The following is a 23,279-nucleotide window of genomic DNA, read 5'->3' on the forward strand; positions in this document are numbered from 1 at the left end:
GCACCTAGAATCACAAAGATAGTTTCAAATTCCATTTCTGATACATCCAGCATTACCAAATAATATTACAATTTCTGAACCTCATTATTTTGTAAAATGTATGTACAAGCTGCAGTACCAACTTCATGGGATTTTTGGGAGGATCAAATATGTTTCTGCCTATAAAAAACATTTTACAAGTCTTAAGGAATACACACACACACACACACACAAATATTTAAAATTTTTATCTTGCTGTTAGTGATAGGCACTAGATTCTATGAATTCATTGTATTTGAAGCTCACTGATAAAGAAACTGCCTCTGCCAGTACACACTGGCACTGTCTTAGCAATTTATAATTTTAGAGAATTGTCTACACACAGTACTAAGAAGATAAGTGATTTGCCCAGGGTCACACAGCCAGCATAATGTGCGTTCCAAAAGTTTTAAATTATTAAAGTTTAAGAATGCACAAAGACTTTCTGAAGAAGCTGTTCTTCAGAAACAGGAATCAAATCCCTGTCTTCCCAGATGCCTCTCTATACAATCAGCCATGCTGCCTCTTTTAATAATGATAATATAATAATTGATAATAAACTAATATGTAATATATTTATGATATGATGTGATACAATGGAATGGATAATAAATAATCATAAAATAAATATTAATTATAACTATTTGGTTAAATTACATTAAATGAAAAATAATGATAAATAAAATACCATTGTTAGAATTTTATTAATGTTATTTCTAGAATATATTCAATGTTAAATTATTTTATTAAAATATTAGATGCCATTTCAATATATCATAAATATGTTAAAAATTGTAATGTTTGAAAGTCCTTGAAATTTTGAACAATTCCTAAGAAAGTGTTCAGGTAGGAGTTATTTTTTGCTACAAGAGTGACTTGTAAGTCTTTTGTGTTTTTTTTCTTTCAGTTCAAACAAACCTGAGATAATTATAAGGTTGTCCATCCTTAAATATGACCACTAATATTATCTATTTATCACTTTACCAACAAACTGCTCTGCAAATCCAGCAATAAGGACCTGAATAATTATTAGTAGCATAGAAAAGCAGTTGGAAGTCATAGGATAAATGCCAATGGGGTGAAATAATCTCATGCTGTTTAACTACCTTTTCCTGCAAAGTGGCTTACTTAGTTTTATTCCATATGGAGATAAATACTTCACAAATCTGTTTAATTTTCTTAAAGGCAGCCCTCTAAGAAGGTACAATTTGAATAGTTATTATCAGTAGAAAATCTAGTGGGACATGCATGAATCCTAGCCCAATAGGTGAAGAGAATGAGCATTTCTTAAACAACAACTGTGTGAGAAACACTGCACTAAACATTTTACAAACATTATTGCATTTGATCCTCACAACAATGTGGTGAAATAGCTCTCATTATCATCCCCACTTTATAGTTGATAAAACTGAGGCAGACAGTAGTTTTCTAAAGATCAGACAACCATGAAGTAAACCCAAATATTCCTGCCTCCAGGGGCATGGCTCTCTTCTATCCACCACAAAGGGCAAGAAAATGTGCCTATGGATAGAGAAGCTTCTTCTCAATACCCCAACACTTAAATGAGTAAAACAGGGTGAAGGTCAGACTAAGTGGGAGGAGATGGTGGGTTAGGAAGTGAAGCTCACAGATTCTTGTTGGTTTATAGGGTGCAGGAATTGGAAGCTAGGTGGGGATGAAGTATCTGTAGATCAAAAACAGGAAAACGCTAATATGATAGTCATTAATCAAACAGATATATTAAGCTGGTGCGGGAAATATTTAGGTGGCACTATTGATAGTGTTGTACATGGAGTCAGAAAGACATGAATTCATAATTCTGCTTCAAACACATAGTAGATTTGTGACTCTGGACAAGTCACTTAACCTCTCTCCTCACTTTACTTCATTTTAAATGGCTTTAATAGCACCTATACCACAGGATTATTATGAGGATAAAATGAGATAATCTTTGTAAAGTACTTTTAAAACATTAAAACACTATAGAAATCATCATCAGCATCAGCATCATCATGAAAATGATGATGATGATAGTGGTCAGGGATTGTGTTTCTATTCTCATTTTAAGAGCTAAAGTAATCATGTTTCATTTGCATAGTTTGTTTGACAGGAGTGTTCCACATTAAAGAGATTTTTCCTTAAAATCAAATTTCTATTTTCAGTGGATATATTATGTTCCTGTCCTCTTTTTAAATTAATTAATTAATAAACTTTTAGTTTTCAAAATTCACTTCCATAAGCTTTTGAGCTTCAAATTTTCTCCTCTCAATGCCCAATCCTCCCCCAAAAAAGCACGCAATCTGATATAGACTCTACATACACTTTCCTCTTAAAAATATTGTTCACATTACTCATGTTGTAAAGAAGAATTAAAACCAATAGGAGGAACTACAAGAAAGAAGAAACAAAACAAAACAGAAGAAAATAAAAAGAGCAAATAGTACGGTTCAATCTGCATTCAGACTCCATAGTTCTTTCTCTGGATGTGGATAGCATTTTCCATCATGAGACTTTTGGAGATGTCTTAGATCCTTGCAATCCTGAGAAGAGCTAAGTCTATCAAAGTTAGTCATCACACAACATGGCTATTACTGTGGACAATGTTCTCCTGCCCCTTCTCATTTCACTCTGCATCATTTAATGTAAGTCTTTCCAGGGCTTTCTAAAGTCTGCTTGCTCATCATTTCTCATAGCACAATAATACTCCATTACATTCACATATCAAAACTTCTTCAACAGTTCTCCAATTGATGGATATCCCATCAATTTCCAATTCTTTGCCACTACAGAAAGAGGTGCTACAAATATTTTTGTACTTATGGGTTCTTTTCACATTTTTATGCTTTCTTTGGCATATAGCACTAGAGGAGATATTACTGGCTCAAAGGGTATGTACATCTTTTAGCCCTTTAGGCATAGTTACAAATTGCTCTCCAAAATGGTTGGATCATTTCACGACTGCGCCAACAAAGCATTAATATTCCAATTTTCCAACATATTCTCCAATATTTGTCATTTTTCTTGTTTTGTCATGTTAGCCAATTTGATGGGTATAATTGTGGTACCTCAGAGTTGTTTGGATTTGCATTTCTCTAATCAATAGTGATTTAGAGCATTTTTTATATGACTATAGGTGGCTTTAATTTCTTCAGCTGAGCACTGCCTGTTCATATCCTTTGACCATTTATCAGTTGGGGAATGACTTGGATTCTCATAAATTTGACTTCTTTCATTATATATTTTAGAAATGAGGCCCTTATCAGAGACACTGGCTGTAAAATTCTTTCCCAGTTTTCTGTTTACCTCCAATCTTGGTTGCATTGGCTTTGTTCATACAAAACCTTTTCAATTTAATGTAATCTAAAGCATTTTGCATTTCATAATGTTCTCTATCTCTTGATTGATCCTAAGTTCTTCTCTTCTCCATAAATCTGATGGTTAATTATTCTTGCTCTCCCAGTTTGCTTATACTATCAGCCTTTACACGTTATTTTGGTATGTGATGTAATATGTTGGTCTATGCCTAGTTTCAGCCATACTCTTTTCCAGTTTTCCCAGCAGTTTTTGTCAAATAATGAGTTCTTCTACCAGATTTTAGGGTCTTTAGACTTATTAAACAGTAGAATACTATAGTCATTGATTACTGTCTTGTGTACCTAACCTACTCCACTAATCTACCATTCTATTTCTTAGCCAATACCAAGTAGTTTTGATGATTGTTGCTGTATAATACAATTTAAGATCTGGTATGGCTAGGCCACATTCCCCAGCATTTCTTTTCATAGTTCCCTTGATATTCTGGAAATTTTGTTCTTCCAAATGAATGTTGTTATTTTTTCTAGCTCTATAAAATAATTTTTGGTAGTTTGATTGGTGTGGCATTCAATAAGTAAATTAACATAGATAGAATTGCCATTTTTATTATATTAGTTTGGCCTACTCATGAGCAACTGATTTTTTTCCCCTCATTTATTTAGATCTGACTTATTTGTGTGAAAAGTGTTTCATAATTGTGTTCATATAGTTTTGGGTTTGTTCCAGCAGGTAAACTCCTAAATATTTTAAATGTCTGCAGTAACTTTAAATGGAATTTCTCTTTCTTTCTCTTGCTGTTACATTCCCACCTTTTTTTTAACAATATGGGTATTTATTTCATTAGAGAATGTCCAAGTTAAGGTTTATTTGCCCTTTCAGGCTTTGATCTTTCTTAGGTAGAAGTCAAGCTCTTTGCCTTCAAGCATGTAGCCGTCTGCTCGGGGATGCGATGCAGGCAAGTAGCTTGCCCTGCTGGAACCGTTTCTCCAGAAGTGGGCTGATCTTTACATTCTTCTTCCGTTCTTCATATTTCTTCTGGATCTTCTTTGACCACTTTTTATTTGAAATTTCTTCCTCCTCAGGAGTCAGCTTGGCTCCTTTCTTCCTGCCCAAGGGCAAGGCATAGTGGGACTCATACCACTGGTGGTATGGGGTGCTATCGATGAGCACGATGCAATTCTTCACCAGCATGTTGGTCTGGACCAGCTCATTGTTGGATGCGTTATAGACCACATCAATAATCCTTGTTTTTCAGGTACAGCCCTCAGAGTCCTGGGAGAAGGTGCCCACGTCCAGCCTTGGCACCCGGTACTTTTTGTTGCCACCTCGGAAGATCCCCATGTAGCTGGAAAGAGCTACATTCCTACCTTCTTAAACAATGGACACAATCTTTAATTGGTGATTCTGAATTATCAATTAAGATGAAGGGTATTCATTCTAGAGTTGGAAGACATGGGTTCAAATTCCATATCTTATGCTTTGGGATTTTGGAAAAGTCGCTTAACCTTTCTTGGTTTCAGTTTCATTATCTATAAAATAAGGAGATTGGACATGATGTAATATCTTATGCTGTCCCTCCCAGGTCTAGATCTATGATCCTAATTTTGAGGTGGGGGCAGTGTGTGACTTCCCATTGGAGAAAACTCTTTATCCAAACCCTGGAGTAATATGAGGAGACAGCACTTAAAAAGAAAAATAGATTGAGATTTCAATATGGTACATAGTTTAGAGGTCACCATACATGTATGTGTTGGACAAACTCTAAGGCATATCAAACTGCCAATTTTATAATAACTTGAGTAATAACTCACTAACCCAAAGCTCACTTAAAGAATAATATTGCTGTCAAAAAAATAAAGCTAAGAGCCAGGAAGGAGGTTTTAATAACAACAATAATGACAGAAGAGTAATGGGAAAGAAAAATTCATTTCACGAAGTGATAGTAAGTTGTACTAGAAGGAATGTATGACATGGAGTCAGAAGACTTGTGTTCACATCCCGGTTTTGCTGCATACTTCCTGTGTGACCTTAACTCATTTAACTTATCTGGGCTACAGTTTCCTTGGGTAAGAGAAGGCAAAAGATATTAAATTATATGACACATAAAATCCCCTACAAATCTCACTCTATTATCTTATTTTAACTCATAGGATGTCTCATTTTTATTTATTTTATTTATTTTTCATAGCCCTTAGGAGCTTTATTATCTGGTTTCCAAATCCACAGCTGATTGTAATTGCCAGTAATTATTTTATTTCAATCATTTTACATTATGGATGACACAAAATAAAGCTTTCTATTACTGGTGACATTTATCATATGTTACCTTGCCTTTTAATTCAGCTCTGGTCTTTTAATCAAGAAAGCTTGAAAGTCCTCTTTTTCACTAAATATCCAATTTTTCCCTTGAAGGATTATACTCAGTTTTGCTTGGTAGGTGATTCTTGGTTTTAATCCTAGCTCCTTTGACCTCCAGAATATCATATTCCAAGTCCTCTGATCCTTAAAAAGACCTTTCCAATAAACCCTTCAGGTTGTCTTGGCCTGGAAATGTGTTATGCTCTGTCTTTTTGTGGGTTCTGCTGCTCTAGAATTTGTTTAGAGCCATTTTTTACAGGTATTTGGAGGAGTTTGAGGAAGAGCTCAAGCAAGTCACTGCTTTTACCTTGGCTCCACTTCTTATCTTGGCTTTTAATTATGTTGGTTATAGGGAGTCATTCTAGTAGATTTCCCTATTTTTTGTATGTTAATTATATGAATTAGGTGGGAATGGCTAATCATTATCCTCTTCTGGTGCTGGTTTTTTAGCTTGGAAACATTATTGTTTATTTCCATATGCTCTATAATGAAAAAAAAATCATGAAATTTCATCGCTGGAAAGGATCTTAGTCTTAGTGTCTATTTAGTACAACCTCTAGCTAAGCAGGAATTCTTTCTACTACATCCTCGAGAAATAGTTATCCAACCGTGTTTTAGAAGGATTATCTACATGCTGGATAAGTCTATTCCACTTTGAGGAAGCTGTTGCTAAGATAAAGTCGACATCTGTCTCTTTTCAACTTCTATCGATTGTTCTCAATTTTAGACCAATTAGAAAAGTCTGGGCCCCAGGGTGAGGAAACTGAGGCTTGAGGCCATATGTGGCCTTCTAGGTCCTTAAGTGTGGTCTTTTGACTGAATCCAAACTTTGAGGATTCAGACTTCCGTTTCCGGGAGCCAAGATGGCGGAGTGAAAAGGTAGTCGCTCTCACTCTCCCCTGTCAACCTCTGCAAACCCAGAAAATATAAGCCCAGGAAAAAAAAAAAAAACCCTGGAACACCTGAACTAGAAGAAAGCCAAGGAGCAGCAGTTCAGTAAGCTCAGCAAAGGGATCTCTCAGTGCCTCAGCAAAAACAAGGGGCCCCAGGCAGATAAGTACCCTGCAGCATTCATCTGAAAGGAGGTGAAGAAAACAACCTAAAGGCTTCCTAAAGCCCTGGTCTTGCTGATTCCAACCCAACACCAGGTGAGCTGTAGGAAGCCTCCAATTGTGAAGAAATCCTGAAGCCCAGGTGGTAAAGCAGGCAAAACACCAACACCTGGACCTCAGAGTGCCTCAGTGAGGGCGGGGGAACCGGTGGAAACCAGCTCAGAAAACCACCAGGAGCCTTGGCACTCCACTGCAAAGGAATCTCCCCGTGCATTAGTAGTGACCAAGACCTAGGCTCCCAACACAAGAAGCTTGGGTCAGTACCCTCTGTTCCCCAGCAGGAGAGCTCAATCTCTTTAAAGGCCAGGGAATAAGGAAACACCATGAGTAAAAAGAAACGTACCATAGACTCATATTACGAGAAGAGTGAAGATCAAGACAGAAATTCTGAAGAGGACAACATTGTCAACAAACCCACATCTGCAACAACAAAAGGGAATATGAACTGGTCTGAAGCCCAAAAAGCCTTCTTAGAAGAGCTCAAGAAGGATTTTAATAGTCAAATGAGAGAGGTAAAAGAGTCCTTCAAAAATGCAATTGGCCAGTTGGAAAAAAAATACACTGAAGAAAACAAGTCCCTAAAAAACACAATTGGCCAATTGAAGAAGGAAGGACAAAAACTAACAGAAGAGTACACTGAAGAAAACAAATCCCTAAAAACACAATTGGCCAGTTGAAGAAGGAAGTACAAAATCTAACAGAAGAGTATGCTGAAGGAAACAAGTCCCTAAAAAACACAATTGGCCAGTTGAAGAAGGAAGTACAAAAACTAACAGAAGAAAACAATCTGTTAAAAACTAGAATTGGACAAATGGAAACTAATGTCTCTATGAGAGAGCAAGAATCAGTCAAACAGAAACAAAAAAATGAAAAAATCGATAAAAATGTAAAATACCTCATCAGTAAAATAACTGACCTGGAAAATCGACTCAGGAGACACAATTTAAAAATTATTGGACTACCTGAAAATCATGATGAAAAAAAGAGCTGGACAGTATCTTTCAGGAAATCATAAAGGAAAACTGCCCAGAAGTCCTAGAACCAGAAGGGAAAATAACCATAGAAAGAATCCACCTATCACCACCTGAAAGAGATCCCAAATTGACAACGCCAAGAAATATAATAGCAAAATTCCAAAATTACCAGATGAAAGAGAAGGTGCTGCAAGCAGCCAGAAAGAAAGAATTTAAATATCATGGAACCACAGTCAGGATTACACAGGACCTTGCAGCTTCTACATTAAAAGACCGCAGGGCATGGAACATGATATTCTGAAAGGCAAAGGAGCTTGGAATGCAGCCAAGGATTAATTACCCAGCAAAAATGAGCATCATTTTTCAAGGGAGGAGGTGGATATTCAACAAAATAGGAGACTTCCAAATTTTCCTGATAAAAAGACCAGAGCTCAACAAAAAATTTGATCTTCAAGTAGAGGACTCAAGAAGGACTTAAAAAGGTAAATGGGACAGAAGGATACAATATGCTGTTAATAAGGGGGGGAGGCTGTTTAAACCCCTACAAGGGAATATGAGATTTGCAACCCTTGAGAACTGTATTGTTATTACACCTTGTTAAAGGAGTATACATAAAGAGGGTGGATATTAGTTGACTTTGATGTAATGATAAAAAAAAATCTAATCAAGTTAAATGGATCCAAATAAGTGGATCAATCTAATCTTAGAAAAGGTACTGAAAAAGGAGGAGGCAGACAAGGGTAAATTACATTATAGGAAAAGACACAAAATCCTATTACAGCAGAGGGAAAGGTGGGGAGCATTGTTTGAACCTTACTCTCATCAGATTAGGCTCAAGAAGGGCATAATATAATCAGTTAAGTATAGAAATCTAACTTGCCCTATAGGCAGTAGGAGGGAAAAGGGGAAAGAAAAGGGAGGGGGGAAAGAAGGGAGGGAAGCAGCAGTAAGACTAAAGGGGAAGAAAAGGGAAAGGGATAATAAAAGGGGGAAGGGACTGAAGGAGGCGGTAGTCAAAAGCAAACTTTGAGGATTCAAACAAGTACTTGTTCTATATAATCTGGACTTTTTAAAATTAATTTTTAACAGTCTTTTTTAAGGTGTTCAAATCATATACATATACATATACATATACATATACATACATATACATATACATATACATATACATATACATATACATATACATATACATATACATATACATGTACATACATATATATGTTTATATGTATATAAATTCAAATCTGCACTCAGAGTTCATCAGTTCTCTCTCTGGAGGTAGATAGCATTTTTTTCATGATGAATCCTTTGGAATTATCTTGGAGCATTGTCTTCATCAGGGTAGCTAAGTCTTTTACAGTTGGTCAAGCTTATATTACTGTTACTGTGTACAATGTTCTCCCAATTCTTCTCATTTCACTTTGCATCAGTTCATATAGGTGTCAAATTTTTCTTAAACCATTTTGATCAGCAATTCTTATAGCAAAATAGTATTTCATCACAACCACATATGATGATTCATTCAGCCATTCCATAATAGAAAAGTCATCTCCTTAAATTCCAATTCTTAGCTACCACAAAAATAGCTGCTATATATTTTGTGTGTGTATATATATATATATATATATGTATATGTATATATGTATGTGTATATGTATATATGTATGTATATATATATATGTATATGTATATATGTATGTGTATATGTATATATGTATGTATATATATATATATATAATATATATATATGTATATATAGGTCTCTTTCTCTTTTGTCTGATCTCCTTGGGATACATATCTAGTTGTGGTATTGTCGAATCAAAGGGTATGTACAGTTTTATACTACTTTGGGCATAGTTCAAAATTGTCCTCCAGAATAGTTGGACCAGTTCAGAACTTTACAACAGCACATTAATGTGAGGTTTTTTTTTCTCAATCCATTCCAGTGTTTGCCCTTTTCCTTTTCTGTCATGTTACCCAATTTAAAAGGTTTGAAGTGCAACCTCTGAGTGGTTTTAATTTACTTTTCTCTAATCAATACAGATTTAGATATTTATTTCATATGTCTACAGATAGCTTTTATTTCTTTTATGAAAACTGTTCATATCTTTTAACCATTTATTATTTGGAATGCCTATTTTTTATATAAATTTGGCTCAGTATCTTATATAATTGAGAAATGAAGATTTTGTAGGTGAAACTTCCTATAAACTTCCCCAAAAGTTCCCTGGTTTCCTTTGAAATTTACCTGCATTGATTTTGTTTGTGTAAAAACTTTTAAAATTTGTAATCAAATTTATTCACAATACTTCTTGTGGGCCTCTCTAACTTTTGTAGAATCCTTCTGACTGCCTTAATATTGAAAAAAAAATCTTTGGAATTTTATTTTTCATCTTCCCATAAATGAATGTAAACATCACTGAGCCCATTATGATTTCTCTTTCATGTTTACATTTTTATGCTGAAGTCTCATATTTGAATGTTTAATTTTCTATTTATCTCTGGTATTTTCATCAGAAATTCTTGAAAGTTCTCTAGTTCATTAAATATTTAATTTTTTTCCCTAAAGCATTATACTAAGTTTTGCTGCATAGATTATTATTTGTTATAATTCTGTCCTATTTGTCTTTTGAAATACAATATTCCAAACCTTTTGCTCCTTTAAAGTGGTAGATTCTAAAACCTGTGGGGTCCTGAAAGTGATGCAAAAGCATTTGAATTGTGTCTTTATGACTATTTGAAGTATTTTCTTTTTGATCTGTGAGCTTTGGAATTTGGTTATAATATTCCTAGGATTTTTCATTTTGATCAGTATCTGTCTTCAGTTTCTGTTTTTTCCTTCCAGTTTTAAGATATTGGGCAGTTTTCCCTGATATATAATGTGCAGTCTTTTACTTTTATTAAGATTTTCAGAAGCCTAATAATTCTTAAATCATCTCTCTTTGATACATTTTAGGTCAGTTGTTTTTCTGATGAGATGTTTTGTGTTTTTGTCTGTTTTTATTACTTTTATTGTTTCCTGATTTGCCATTGAGTCATTAGTTTCCTTTTGTCCAATTCTAATTTTTAAGGATTTTCTTCATTGAGTTTTCCTACATCTTTTTTTTTCTTCATTTGGGTAATTGTTAAAGAGGTATTTTCATCAGTGAAATGTTGCACCTCTTTCTTCATTTGTCCAATTCTATTTTTAAGGTGTTCTTATTTTGTGTTTTTGTTTACTTTTACCTAGCTATTAATTTTTTTCATAATTTTCTTTTCTTACATTCATTTCTTTTCCTATTTTTTCTCTTTAACTCTTATTTGATTTTCAAAATTTTTAAATCTCTTTAAAAAATTTTGTTGAGCTTCTTTCCAATTAATCTATTTTCTTTGAGGCCTTGCTTGCAGTCATTTTGACATCATTCCCTTCTTGGGTATTTGTGTCTTAATCTTCCCTTTTGCATAGTAACCTTATGTTCAGGTTCTTTCTTTCACCTCATTTTTCCAGCGAGTTTCTTGACTCTGAACTTGAAGGTAACACTGGGCTCTGCTCACCTGGGATTCTGCCAGGCTATGTTGTACTGCTGTTTTAGAGCTACTTTAGGAAGTTTGGGTGTTTTCAGTGCTCCTAAGGTTATGTGACCTGAAGAGAGGTAAAGTCACTGCTCTCTTGGTCTACTTTCTGCTTTTTACCCAGGAAGGACCCCTAGTCCCTTGTAGCTAAATGCACTACAGCTCCTCACTGCCTCTGCAACCTTAGAACCAAAACTGCTCCTCTCCAACCTGGAATTGGGAACCAGAAGTGTGTATGGGCAATGTAATTGCCAGATAATTGATTATTTTATGTTAAATGCTAGCAAAGCAGTCTCTTACAATCTCTTTCTTTCCAGTTTCCCAATTTCCTTACTATTTCTGGTCTAAGAGATTCCAAACATGCTGCTAGTGTCACCATTGCCTAGTCCCACAGGTGATGTTGCTGACATATGTACTCCAGACCTGCACCCACCCCAACATAACAGAATTCTCCTTCCAACCCCCTATGTAGCCATGGTATTGGGGAAAAATAACTCTCACCCTAAGTTTTTGCTGTCTCTGGCTCTCCAGAATTTCTCTATTCCACCATCTTGTCTCTGCTCCTCCTGGATGTCTATTTATAAGATAAGTAAGGGAGGAAGCGATTTTAAGGAACAAGTTGAAACTGAGACCTTCTTATGCTCTTTACTATTTTGAAATTCTGTAGTTACATTTACTGTCTTACACTGTAGTACAGTAATAGTCTTACTGACAATTGGAAGACATGAGGTTCTTTGCCCCTAAAATAAATTATCATAGGCTGTCATCTTTTTCTTTCTTCCTTTCTTTCTTTCTTCCTTTCTTTCTTTCTTTCTTTCTTTCTTTCTTTCTTTCTTTCTTTCTTTCTTTCTTTCTTTCTTTCTTTCTTTCTTTCTTTCCTTCTACTATAACAGATGCTGAGCTTGGAGGGAAAAAAAAAAGCTTTCATTTGAGTTTTGGCTTTGACATTTACTTGCTTGTGATTTGACTATGATCACACCAATTATTGATTTTGGGCTTCAGTTTTCTCATCTTTAAACAAGATCAGAATAGATGACCTTAATTGCTAACATTATGTGATTTTTAAAAAAAAAACCTCTTTAATTTTTTAACTTTTTTTTATTTTTTTCAATGTCTTTATTCTCTCTCATTGTTAGACTGTGAGTTATAATATCTGGCTTTGCCACTTTGTCCTTCATCAAAAGATACTTCTTTAGTTTTGCTGCTTTTTATCTATTGTGAACTGGAAATACATGTCATAAAACTTGTTGGAATTCTCTTAAAAATAAAGCAAGTTTACCTCTGTAGGAGGCCAATGGGTCTGTCCTATGAATAAAATGTTAGCTTTAGTATCTGGATATTAGAATATTTGTTTCAGCTCATAAGGGACCTTTTTGTTTTGTTTTGTTTCTGTTTTCTCAGTTTTTTAGTTTCTGCCCACATTTCTTTCCTCTCCTTCCAATGCCTGGTTTTTGTTCTACAAAATTTTGATTCATGGATAAGTGATTTCTAGATGAGTGAGATATTACAAAATGTTTAATGTTCTTTTTTTCTAAGGAGGGATTATGATTATGCCTTTCCTTTGCTCTGTGCTTTCACTTTTGCTAGAAGTGAATGAGTCTTCTCTTTCCTTCTGTAACCTCTCATTTTGGAAACTTTCAGGAAAATATTTTTTACATTAGTTTTTTAACAGATATTTTATGCCCTTTTTGTTGATTAACCATTTTTAAAAAATTCTTCTTAATATTCACATCAAGCCCCAAATAAGAAAGCACCTTCTTTAAGAGCAGGGATTCCTTGGCCTCTGCTTCTGGGGCATTTCCTAGAGCAGGGATGGGGAACCTGTGGCCTTCAGGCCACATGTCACCTTCCAGGTCCTAAGTGCAGCCCTTTGACTGAATCCGAACTTTATACAAAAAATCCCCTTAATAAAAGGATTTGTTCTATAAAACTTGGACTCAGTCAAAGTTCATACCCAAGGACCTAGAAGGCCACATGTGCCCTCAAGGCCACAGGTTCCCCACCCCTGCCCTAGAGTATGCTTTGAATAACCCAACATGAAGGAGCTAATTAGTAAATGCCAACAGATGAATTAAAATGTTCCAAACGCTTAGATCCCCCTACAGAATATTGACAGCTTCTGTCTCCCTACTGCATCATCAATACTTATAATTAAACTTTTCTGCCTATATCAATCCATTCTTTTTCAGGAACAATTGCTAGTAAAAGAAAATTATTCACTCTCATGCTTCTCCCTTCTTCCTGAATCAAAATAACCAGCAAGTTTTCTTTATATTCAGAAGTATAGCAATATTAAAAAAAATTTGAGGTTAATTTAGAGTTCAGGTATACAAAATGTTTTAATGGATAGAACATTAATTATGGAGTGAGGGAATCATGGTTCTAACCCTCACTCTGACACTTATAACTTATATGACCTTGGGGAAATCACTTAACTTAGATCACAAGACAAGAAAGATGATATGTGGCAAATAGTTTTCTATATGTATTCAACAGACCCATCAAAGACTGCATGCTATTTTTGGCTTATTCGGAAATGTAATTAAACTGAAGTCATACTTCGTATTTTAATGAATTAATAACTTAATAGTGGGGGAAAGCAGTTATCATGTTATTGGCATCTCATAGTATCACAGTTACAAAGGTAGAAGGGAGGCCATCTACTCCCACTCCTTTGTATTAAAGGTAAGGAAATCAAGGAGGTTAATTTTTGATGTCAAGGTCACACACACACACACACACACACACACACACACATATCAGAGTTAGAGCTTCAATGAAGTTCACCATTTTTCCAGGGTATCACAAAGATCAAGTTTCCTTTCTGATATTCAAAAATTGTTAGCTAGAGGTCAATTGTGTTTTCTTCTTTCTTTTGTCCATGTGATAGCAAGAAGAGCTGTCTCTTCTTCTTTTTATCCCTCCAAGTTAGAAAAAAACTGAAGATGTTTGGGAAGCACAGATTTTCAGGTAAACAAAAAAGAATAGAAACTACTTACTAAAAAAAAAACAGAAAGCTGTATCAATGATTCAATTATACATTTTTTTTTACTTAAAAGGTCAATGGAAGACTGTTCTCTACTGCCTCCTTAGAAAAGAAAAAAAAGAAACAAATATAAAAAATAGGTTTTCTGAGGGAAACATACTTGTAAGTAAAGGTTGTTAAATGGAGCAGTATCTCAAGGGGAATGAGTATTCTTCCCTGGTGATTTTTGAAAACAGACTTGATTCTTTTACAGATGGAAAATTGCATGTCAAAATTCCTTCAAATCATGTGACTATTCCTTTAAATACTATTTTAAATCATCATCATCAATAATGCATTGTGTTTTGGCTTTGGTTGCTCCTTTGACAATAGATATGTGTTCTTGTCTGAACCTTGATATTTCATTTTGTGAACTTGAATGTCAATTGTGGGATAGCTTGTGGGATGAGTTTGTGAATATAGGTGTCAAGGATAGCATAAAATTATATTTCTTCCAAAATTTCTAGTCAGTTCTAGAATGAAAAGTTACTGTAGAAAGCCATTCTTTTTCCCAAGGATTATGTATAGTATCTGTGATATGAAATCATACTCTGAGAAATGAGATAACTAAAGACTGTTAGAACTTGTGACATTTGCATATAAATTTAAACTCTACCCCTGAGTCATAAGAATGAATTAATAAACCAATTTAAATATTTGAAAGATAGGCTGTGTAAGAAATATGGTATAGAAAGATACAGTGTAACAGGAAGCACAGACTTCTTAATTACATTTAATTTTACTTTGACAAAACTAAGTATGGAAAGTGGAGTCTAGATAGATTGCTGCCAATTTGTATAACAGATTTAAAATTTCCAGCTGTAGTAAGGAACAGCTCTCCCAAGGCAGAGGTAATGCAGCCATTGACAATTAAGGTTAATTTGCCAGTTGAGCAGAACTGGAAAATGAGTCTGAAAATGAAAGAAAAATCAGAAAACAAAATGGGAATGTATTAAATTAGCTAAACTAATCTGCTACAAAAATAAAGCTGGCATAAATTCTACACTAAGAGCTCCTAGCAATTGTGAATACCAAATATCATTTCATAACTGTACTGTTGGTTGCCAAGAAGAGGAGTACAACTGGCTAAATACAGGTCTATAAGTAAATTAGTCATTTTTTTTTATAGGTAGATGGCAGGTCCATACCTTTCAGCACTATAGAAACACCTGATGTGGAAACATCCTTTCTCTGTGCATAACTGCAACTTATAGCCTTATCAGTCAGGATCTGAATGTATGTCTTCCTGACTCCAAGGCTGGCATTCTATCACATTAACTTTCAAGTTAGTAACTGAGTGTATGTATATAAATTGCTTCAGGTTTACCATTGTATGTCCTGTATTATGTCTACAAAATGGATTGATGCCAAAGTGCTTAATTTTTTAACTTGTTTGTAAAATCATTAAATGTGCATAATATAATCTCATAAAGGAAAGATTAAATATGCTTTGCATGTAAAATATAAAGTCACAGAATATGAGAAATTCAAAGGTCAATAAGTAATGTATACTAAATAGGCTCACAAGTAGCACAGATTCCCATTCCCAAGAGTGGTTTATTTTTGCCTCAGGAGCTTATCTATAATTAGATCTAGTGGCATGTGTGCGTGTATACACATACATACATACATACATACATACATACATACACGCACACATACTTATAGATAGGTATAGAGACACATGGATGAGGATGAGAGAGAGAGAGAAGAGAGAAGGAAGGAAGGAAGGAGGGAAGGAGGAGGGTTGAATGAGAAATAGAAGGTGGAGAGAGAATTAGGGAGGATAAACAAGACAAATACATCCCATATATTAGGAATTTACCATGTTCTAGGGACTGTGCTGTATGTTCAGCATATAAATCAAGCTTGCTAGACTTTCCCAGATATAAAGGACATTACATTCTTCTTGAGAAGGAAATAACTTCCAAATTACGTTACCAACAAGATGGAGAACTAGTCGTTTTTCTAATTCTCAAGATCTCTTAAACCACTCCAAGATAGAAACTGTGTGTCAATTATAAAGCAACTTTAGCTATATACAAGGTCTAGGACATCAAGAAACAGGAAAATAAAAAGAAGGTGAAAAAAATTCCAATAACTAATGCCTACCTCGAGGTTTCTCAGCACCCCCTCTCTCAGCAAATATATGCTTCTGACAGCAAGGGTGAACTAGATGACCTGACCTATTGGCTTGCAAACCTGGTCTCTCTTCCCTCTTCTTCCTGGTGCTACAAAGATTTAAGCCCCCAAAAGCAGAACCATGATGAGGGTGTAATAGTGTGATGCAGTATTATGTGCTGCAAGAGAACTCAGCAGGATGGAAGAGCCAAAGAACAAATGGATCAAGACACTTAGTTGGGCTTGAATTACAGTTTAACTCACATCCCAACCCCTCCTCTGTCTTCCTAGAACTTCAAAGATCCAAACTCCAAAAGTAACAGAAACCAATGTTACATGCAATAGCACCAGTGTGGTGGTATTCTGAACTTCTAGTTCAAAGAACTATGGACCAGAGGGAACTTGACAGTACACTTTGTGTGTGTTGTGGGAGGAGGCTTCTAGGGGGGTAAAGTACATGATAATCGCTAACCCTGAAGGAAAGAGCCCAGAATCCTATTAGTCACTCAGTTAAGAGACCTAGGCTAGTGAAACAAGAATTGCCCAGTATGGGAGGAGATTGAGCTATTTTGAGAACCCCAAAGGAAAAATTTTCAAAGATGAGGGAGTCATAAATTGAGAAACAGGGGAAATAAGGGCCTGGAATGGGAAATAACTGAAATTAACAAAGATTTCTGGAAAAAAGAAAACTCGAAGACCTTGAAAATAAAAAGATGCATCAACAGTGAAAACATTAACAGCAGAAGGAAATATAGTGTCTAGGACTAGTAAAGGAATTCAGGCTTCTATGAATAAAGTTTTGAAAATAAAAGAAAATAATTCAATGAGAGGACCCTGTGGAATTTGAGAACATGTGACCAAAATAAACTGTTCCTGAGTTGTTTAATAGAGAAATTAAAATTATAAAAGCAGATGTCATGGCCTGCACAGCAGAAATAATTGGTAGAATAGAGAAGTATAAATTTGTGATGGAAATCTTACTAAAGAAACGAAAGAGAGGATAATGGATTGGCAGCACAAATACATGGAAATGATGGATAATATAGTGGAACAAAAGCAAACAGCAATAATATTAAGAAAAAAATTACTTTCTTCAAACACCACACTAGTCTTAAAGACAGGATGTATAGAAGACAACATAATGATTGTTATTTATCTTTTATTTTGAATACCAATGACATTACAATGCTGGAGTTGGGGTACAATGCATTCAGCCGTGGGTGATCAGACCAATATGGCTCCTCAAAAACCAAGGTGGCTGCTGAAACCCACTGCTGCTTCAGTCCAGCAAGAAGAGGATCCAATACCCTTGGACACCTACGTGCAGGGTTGTGGCTAGTTCTAGTGCATCCACATCTGCTGCTTTGTATCTCACTGTTGCCATATGACTTCAAGGGAAATTATCTAATGGATAATTAGTGATGTCTTGAATTGAACATGAATTTGATTTAAGGGAGGCATAGTTGCACAGAGTCTACATCCTCGTTGTCTCTTCCAGAGACATTGGCTTACAATGGCAAGACAGAGGTCAAGATGACTGGTGATGACCCAGGATGTAGTAGATGAACTTGGCAAATTCTATATCTGATCAAGCTCTGAGTACTCCATAGTGCCTGCTTCAGCCACCTTAATGGCTGTCGAAGCAAAACTGTTCTTGTCTACCCATTCCAACAAGAGTAGTCTTCACATGATTGGGTAAACAATCCTCTAACTCACTGATGGATTTGAAGCCTGTTGGCTACCCTCAACTTTGTTTTGCCCATCTGCCAAAATGGTTTCACCATGGTGTGGCCTCCACACATAACATAGCTTTCTGGAGCCATAGGTGAGAGTTAGATGACTAGTAGACACCAAAGGTGGTTGAGCAGCCCTGAAAGAGCTCAGCAAGTACTTTCACCAGAGGTACTGATCCTCCCTGGACACATCATACACCCCAACCTAAAGAATATAGGCACATCAAAAGAACACAATAAGTCAAAAAACACTGAACAGTATAATTCAACAAATAAAACAAGAAAACTCTCTAGAAATTCTGAGCACGAAAATGGAAATACCAAATTCAAAGAATGTATCGAGTGCTTCCAAAAAACCAAACAAACAAAAACATAAAAACCCATAGTAGTTAAATATAGCAATTCAATTCAGAAACAACAAATTCTTCAAGTGACCATAAGAAAAACTTTCAAATATAAAAGAAAGGAAATTCAAAAATCAGAAGAATATTCTACACCAGCAGAAGATGCAGGATGTGATGAAATAGCATGTTCTGAAGAGCAATAAGGCTCAGTATATATCGCTTCGGATCAACTAGTCTAAAACTCTGAGCTTAAACATAAATGAAAAAAAAAAGATTAGTGTTCAATGATAGAGGTGTCAAAATGTCCTTATAAAGGAAACAAGATTGGGAGAAATCATTTGCTTCTCACAAATCTGATAAAATAGAAATATAAGATGGGCAAATGAATGCATCTACTAAAAATAGCAAAAGCAATAGAGCAACAACAGAAAAACTGGTAAAAGACCTCTTTCTAAAGGTATCAAAGAAGATAGGGGTGAAAGTGGAAGTGTAATGGAGGCAGTAGTGGAAAGGTTAATCTGGGACAATATGGAAAGAACATTAAGAGTTGCCTACAGTCATATCTTTTTTTTTTTTAATAGGACTACTTTAAAAATTGTGAGAGTGCATAAAAGAGGAAAGGAGAGGAGGACAACAGAAGGGAGTGTTTGATGTGCATAGGTCAAAATGAATAGTAGTAAGGAGAATATAATATTTGTGGTCCTTCAGAAGAATCTGCAGCAGTATAAATGAGGGAAAAAGTGAAAGGACTGAAGAGGGAGGCAAAAGAGGAAACCATTGTTTTGATGAATGGAGGCGGTTCCATTGATAAATCTTCTTATCAATCAAAGGAGATGTTTTATAAAGGAAGATGAGTTTCATATGTTGGCTGTTGTCTTTGGGGATTTAGAACTTGAAAAGATAATTAATTCTGCCATGGGATTGGGTGGGGTTTGGAATTCCTAAAAGCAACTGTCACCTGGGTAGCGGGAGGACATTAAATCAGAGAGAGAATTGTAAAGCAAATATGGAAAGCAGGTAATCAAGGGGAATGTATAGATTGGACAATAGTGGGCAATATAATCATGGGGGGCATTCTTGCCATTGAGCGCTGTCATCTGCAGTATTTAGTATTATTTAGTATTTAGTATTTTCTAAGACTGAGGTGCAATGAAAAAGGGGGATCAGTGTGGCAAGCTCCTCAAGACAAGAATGGAAACTTCAAAAGTTTGAACTCCATAAGGAATACAAAGAGTAGAGAGGGAGTTAGATAAGTATAGGAGTTAAAAACCAGAATAGAATCTAGAGTAGAAAGAAAGAGAAGATAATGAAGAGAATGAGTGTGACAAATCCTCCCTGGAAAGGTGCAAAAATGAGATAACAAAACAACAAAAAGCAATAAATAGAACTACTTGAAGGAGAGAAGAAGGGTAAAACTACTTGACTAACATAAAGAGAGTAAAAAGGGGCAAATAATCAAATAATTGGATAAAATAGGAAAGAAAAATTGTCTAATAAACAAATATTAAAATGAAAGAGAGGGTTCACAAATGGGAAGAAATAAATGGAGGTCCATTGGGAATAGTGACATTTTGAAATAGATTTAGCTAAAATAAATGAAGAACTATCATGGTTTGTTTACAATAGAAGAGGAAAAAAATCAGGACTTGTTAAAAAATTATATTGGGGGCAAAAGTAGGAATATATAAACTCGACTCTAGTAACTTTAAATGTAAACGCCATAACAAACTGAAAAAGAATGACAGATTGGATAAGAAAGCAAAATTATACAATATGTTGAATAAAAGGAAAAAAATACAAAATAAACATGCAAAATAAAACAGAGTGAAAGAAAATTATCATGCATCAAGTAAATTGGGAAAAGTAAGTGTTATAATCATACTGACAAAATAAAAATAAACTTTCAGAAAAAAAGAGAAAAACAAGGAAACTACATTGTGCTGGAAAGAACCATAAATAATAAATCAATATCAGTGATAAAATGATATGCTCTAAATGACTAAACATATAAATTCATGAAGATAATATTAATTCAGACACAAGGAGTCACATGCAAAAATACAATGAAGAGAGAGGCTTCAATGGTGCTCTCAATTTTGGATAATACTAACAGAAACATAAAAGGAAAGTTATTCTAACAGAATGACAAAAAAGGGAATATATGGAACTGAACACATTTATGGAGAAAATAGAGACAAAATTTTTATGACTCCTTGTAAGTGAAACTGCCAAAGATTACATGTATTTTCCATATGACACGAAACTTTAAAAATGACCATTTATTAGAGCTCAGATATATCACAAAAATATAATAAAAAGGCAGAAATAGAAAATACATCATTTATGAAGCATAGTACAGTTAAAATAATCATTGGTTCAGGGACCACGATCAAAAGACACATATCCAAATGGGGATTTAGCAATGAAATCCTAAATAATGAGTGGGTCCAAGAACAAGTCAAAGAAATTTAAAAAGAGCTTTTTCGGTTCCTGGCTTCCAAGATGACCAAGAAGAGGAGAAACAAGGGGCGAGCCAAGAAGGGCCGCAGTCGCCTGCAGCCCTACCGCTGCAAAAAACTGTGCTCCGCTGCGAGCCCAAGGACAAGGCCATCAAGAATTTCGTCATCCATAACATCGTGGAAGCCGCGGCCGTTAGAGGCATTGCCGCGGCTGTCAGGGACATCTGCGAGGTCAGAGTCTTCGACTCTTATGTGCTGCCCAAACTGTATGTGAAACTACGCTCCTGTGCGAGCTGCGCAGGCCACAGCAAGCAAGGTAGTGAGGAATCGGTCCGCGAGGCAGGAAAGGATCAGATACTCTCACCTCTGCCCTGAGACCCCCTCCAAACCTATGTAAAGAGCTATTTGCCCATCAATATTCCTAAACCTATCAGAAAAAAATAAAATGGTTGGTCTGCCTTAAAAAAAAATAATAATAGTTACGTGGAATAAATGACAGATACAACAGCATGCCAAAATTTGGGAGATGTGATTGAAGTATTCCTTAAGGAAATAATTATATCTCTTCGAACATATATTTTTAAAACAGAGTGGATTAATGTGCTGAATATGCATTTAAAATTAGAACCTCCCAAAAAATAACCAAAAAAAGAGAAAAAAATAGGAGATATTAAAAATCAGAGGAGATACAGATAAATTGGACAAAACAGAACTAAAATTTGTTTATGTGAAAAGACTACTAAAAATAGGAAACTTTATTTAATGTAATTAAAATAAGAGGGTAAAAAATCAAGTTAATATGAGTACATGAGAATTTTGAAGTCACAACAAAACCAAAAGAAATAAAAATACTAATAATATTAATAATCAGAACATATGAATAGTTACTTCAATGTAACTAAGAATACAAAAGAATTAGAGGTACACACACACATACACATATACATATATACATATGTAAGGACATATATATATGTATATATAATATCCAATCTATCAGAAGATCAGATAAAAATCTTTAATTAGCCAATCTCAGAAAAGAAATTTCACTAGTTATAAAGGAATTTAACAAAGGAAAAAAATAAACTTAAGGGTCCTGCTAGATTCACAGGATAATTATATCAAACTCTTTAAAGAATAATTAATAATCATACTTCACAATTTATTTTCAAACTAGAAAGCGAGAGTAACTTAGGGTACTTTTATGAAATAAATATAGCAGTAATACCTAAACAAGGGAAGAATAAAACACAGAAAGGATACTATCTGTCCACATTCTTTATGAATATTGATTAAAATAATTTTAATTTAATTTGTATTTTAAATTTAAATTCAATTTTAAATACTATCAGATATACTATAATGATTTATACAATAAATCATTCATTATGACCTATTTATATTTATCCCTGGGATGCAAGGATGCTTGAACATTAGGAAATCAATAAAAATAATGAATCATATTAAAAATAAAGGGATACAAAATCATACAATTTTCTTAATAAATGCAGAAAAAGCTTTTAACAATATACAACCCTCAATTATTCTAAAAATTCTGTATGATATAGGCAGAGATAAATATTTTAATACAATTAAAAACATTTATCTAAAACCTAAACAAGTGTCATATTCAATAGGGATACTTTATATCCTTCCAAGCAAATATAGAAGGAAAGTGAGAATGTCCAGTCTCTGCACTATTATTTTACATAATTCTAAAAATTCAATAAACTGCAATAAGATAAGAGAAAGAAATTAAATACATACAGGTAGTCAAGTGGTAAAAGATTTTACTGTGGTAAAAATATTGATATTTGGTGATGATACTATAGCATACATGGAAAATCCTAGGGAATCACCAGAGATACTAATGGAATAAATTAATAGCTTTAGCAACATTGCAGGTAACAAAATAAATCATCAAAAATAAATGGCATTTCTACATAATAATAACAAAACAAAACAAAAAAGCAGTAATAGGGAAATTCCATTCTAAATAACTTCAAAATGTATGAAATATCTAAGGATTAATCTACAAAATATACAAAAACTTGTACAGATTCATTTGCAAAGTATTTCTGAAGGAAATAAAAAGTAACTTAAGTAGATGGAAGGAATTTCAGGATTTGTGGCTAAGATCATATGAATAAAGTAAAAATCACAATGCTTCCGATGTTTATGGTCATATTTAATGTTATATGAATCAAATTACCATATGACTGCTTTACATAATTTGCTAAAATAATAAAAATCATAAAAAACCCA

The 23,279-nt window shown here is 34.5% G+C and overlaps 2 pseudogenes; one reads left to right on the top strand and one right to left on the bottom strand.

The window, feature by feature from the left end:
* Nucleotides 1-4,196: 4,196 nt before the first annotated feature.
* On the bottom strand, nt 4,197-4,674 carry LOC110205036 (small ribosomal subunit protein eS8 pseudogene; annotated as a pseudogene).
* Nucleotides 4,675-21,057: 16,383 nt separating this feature from the next.
* Nucleotides 21,058-21,411, top strand: LOC110205037 (small ribosomal subunit protein eS26 pseudogene; annotated as a pseudogene).
* Nucleotides 21,412-23,279: the final 1,868 nt, after the last annotated feature.

This window comes from Phascolarctos cinereus, unplaced genomic scaffold, assembly GCF_003287225.1.
Source record: "Phascolarctos cinereus isolate Bilbo 61053 unplaced genomic scaffold, phaCin_HiC Scaffold_4;HRSCAF=312, whole genome shotgun sequence".
Classification (NCBI taxonomy): domain Eukaryota; kingdom Metazoa; phylum Chordata; class Mammalia; order Diprotodontia; family Phascolarctidae; genus Phascolarctos; species Phascolarctos cinereus.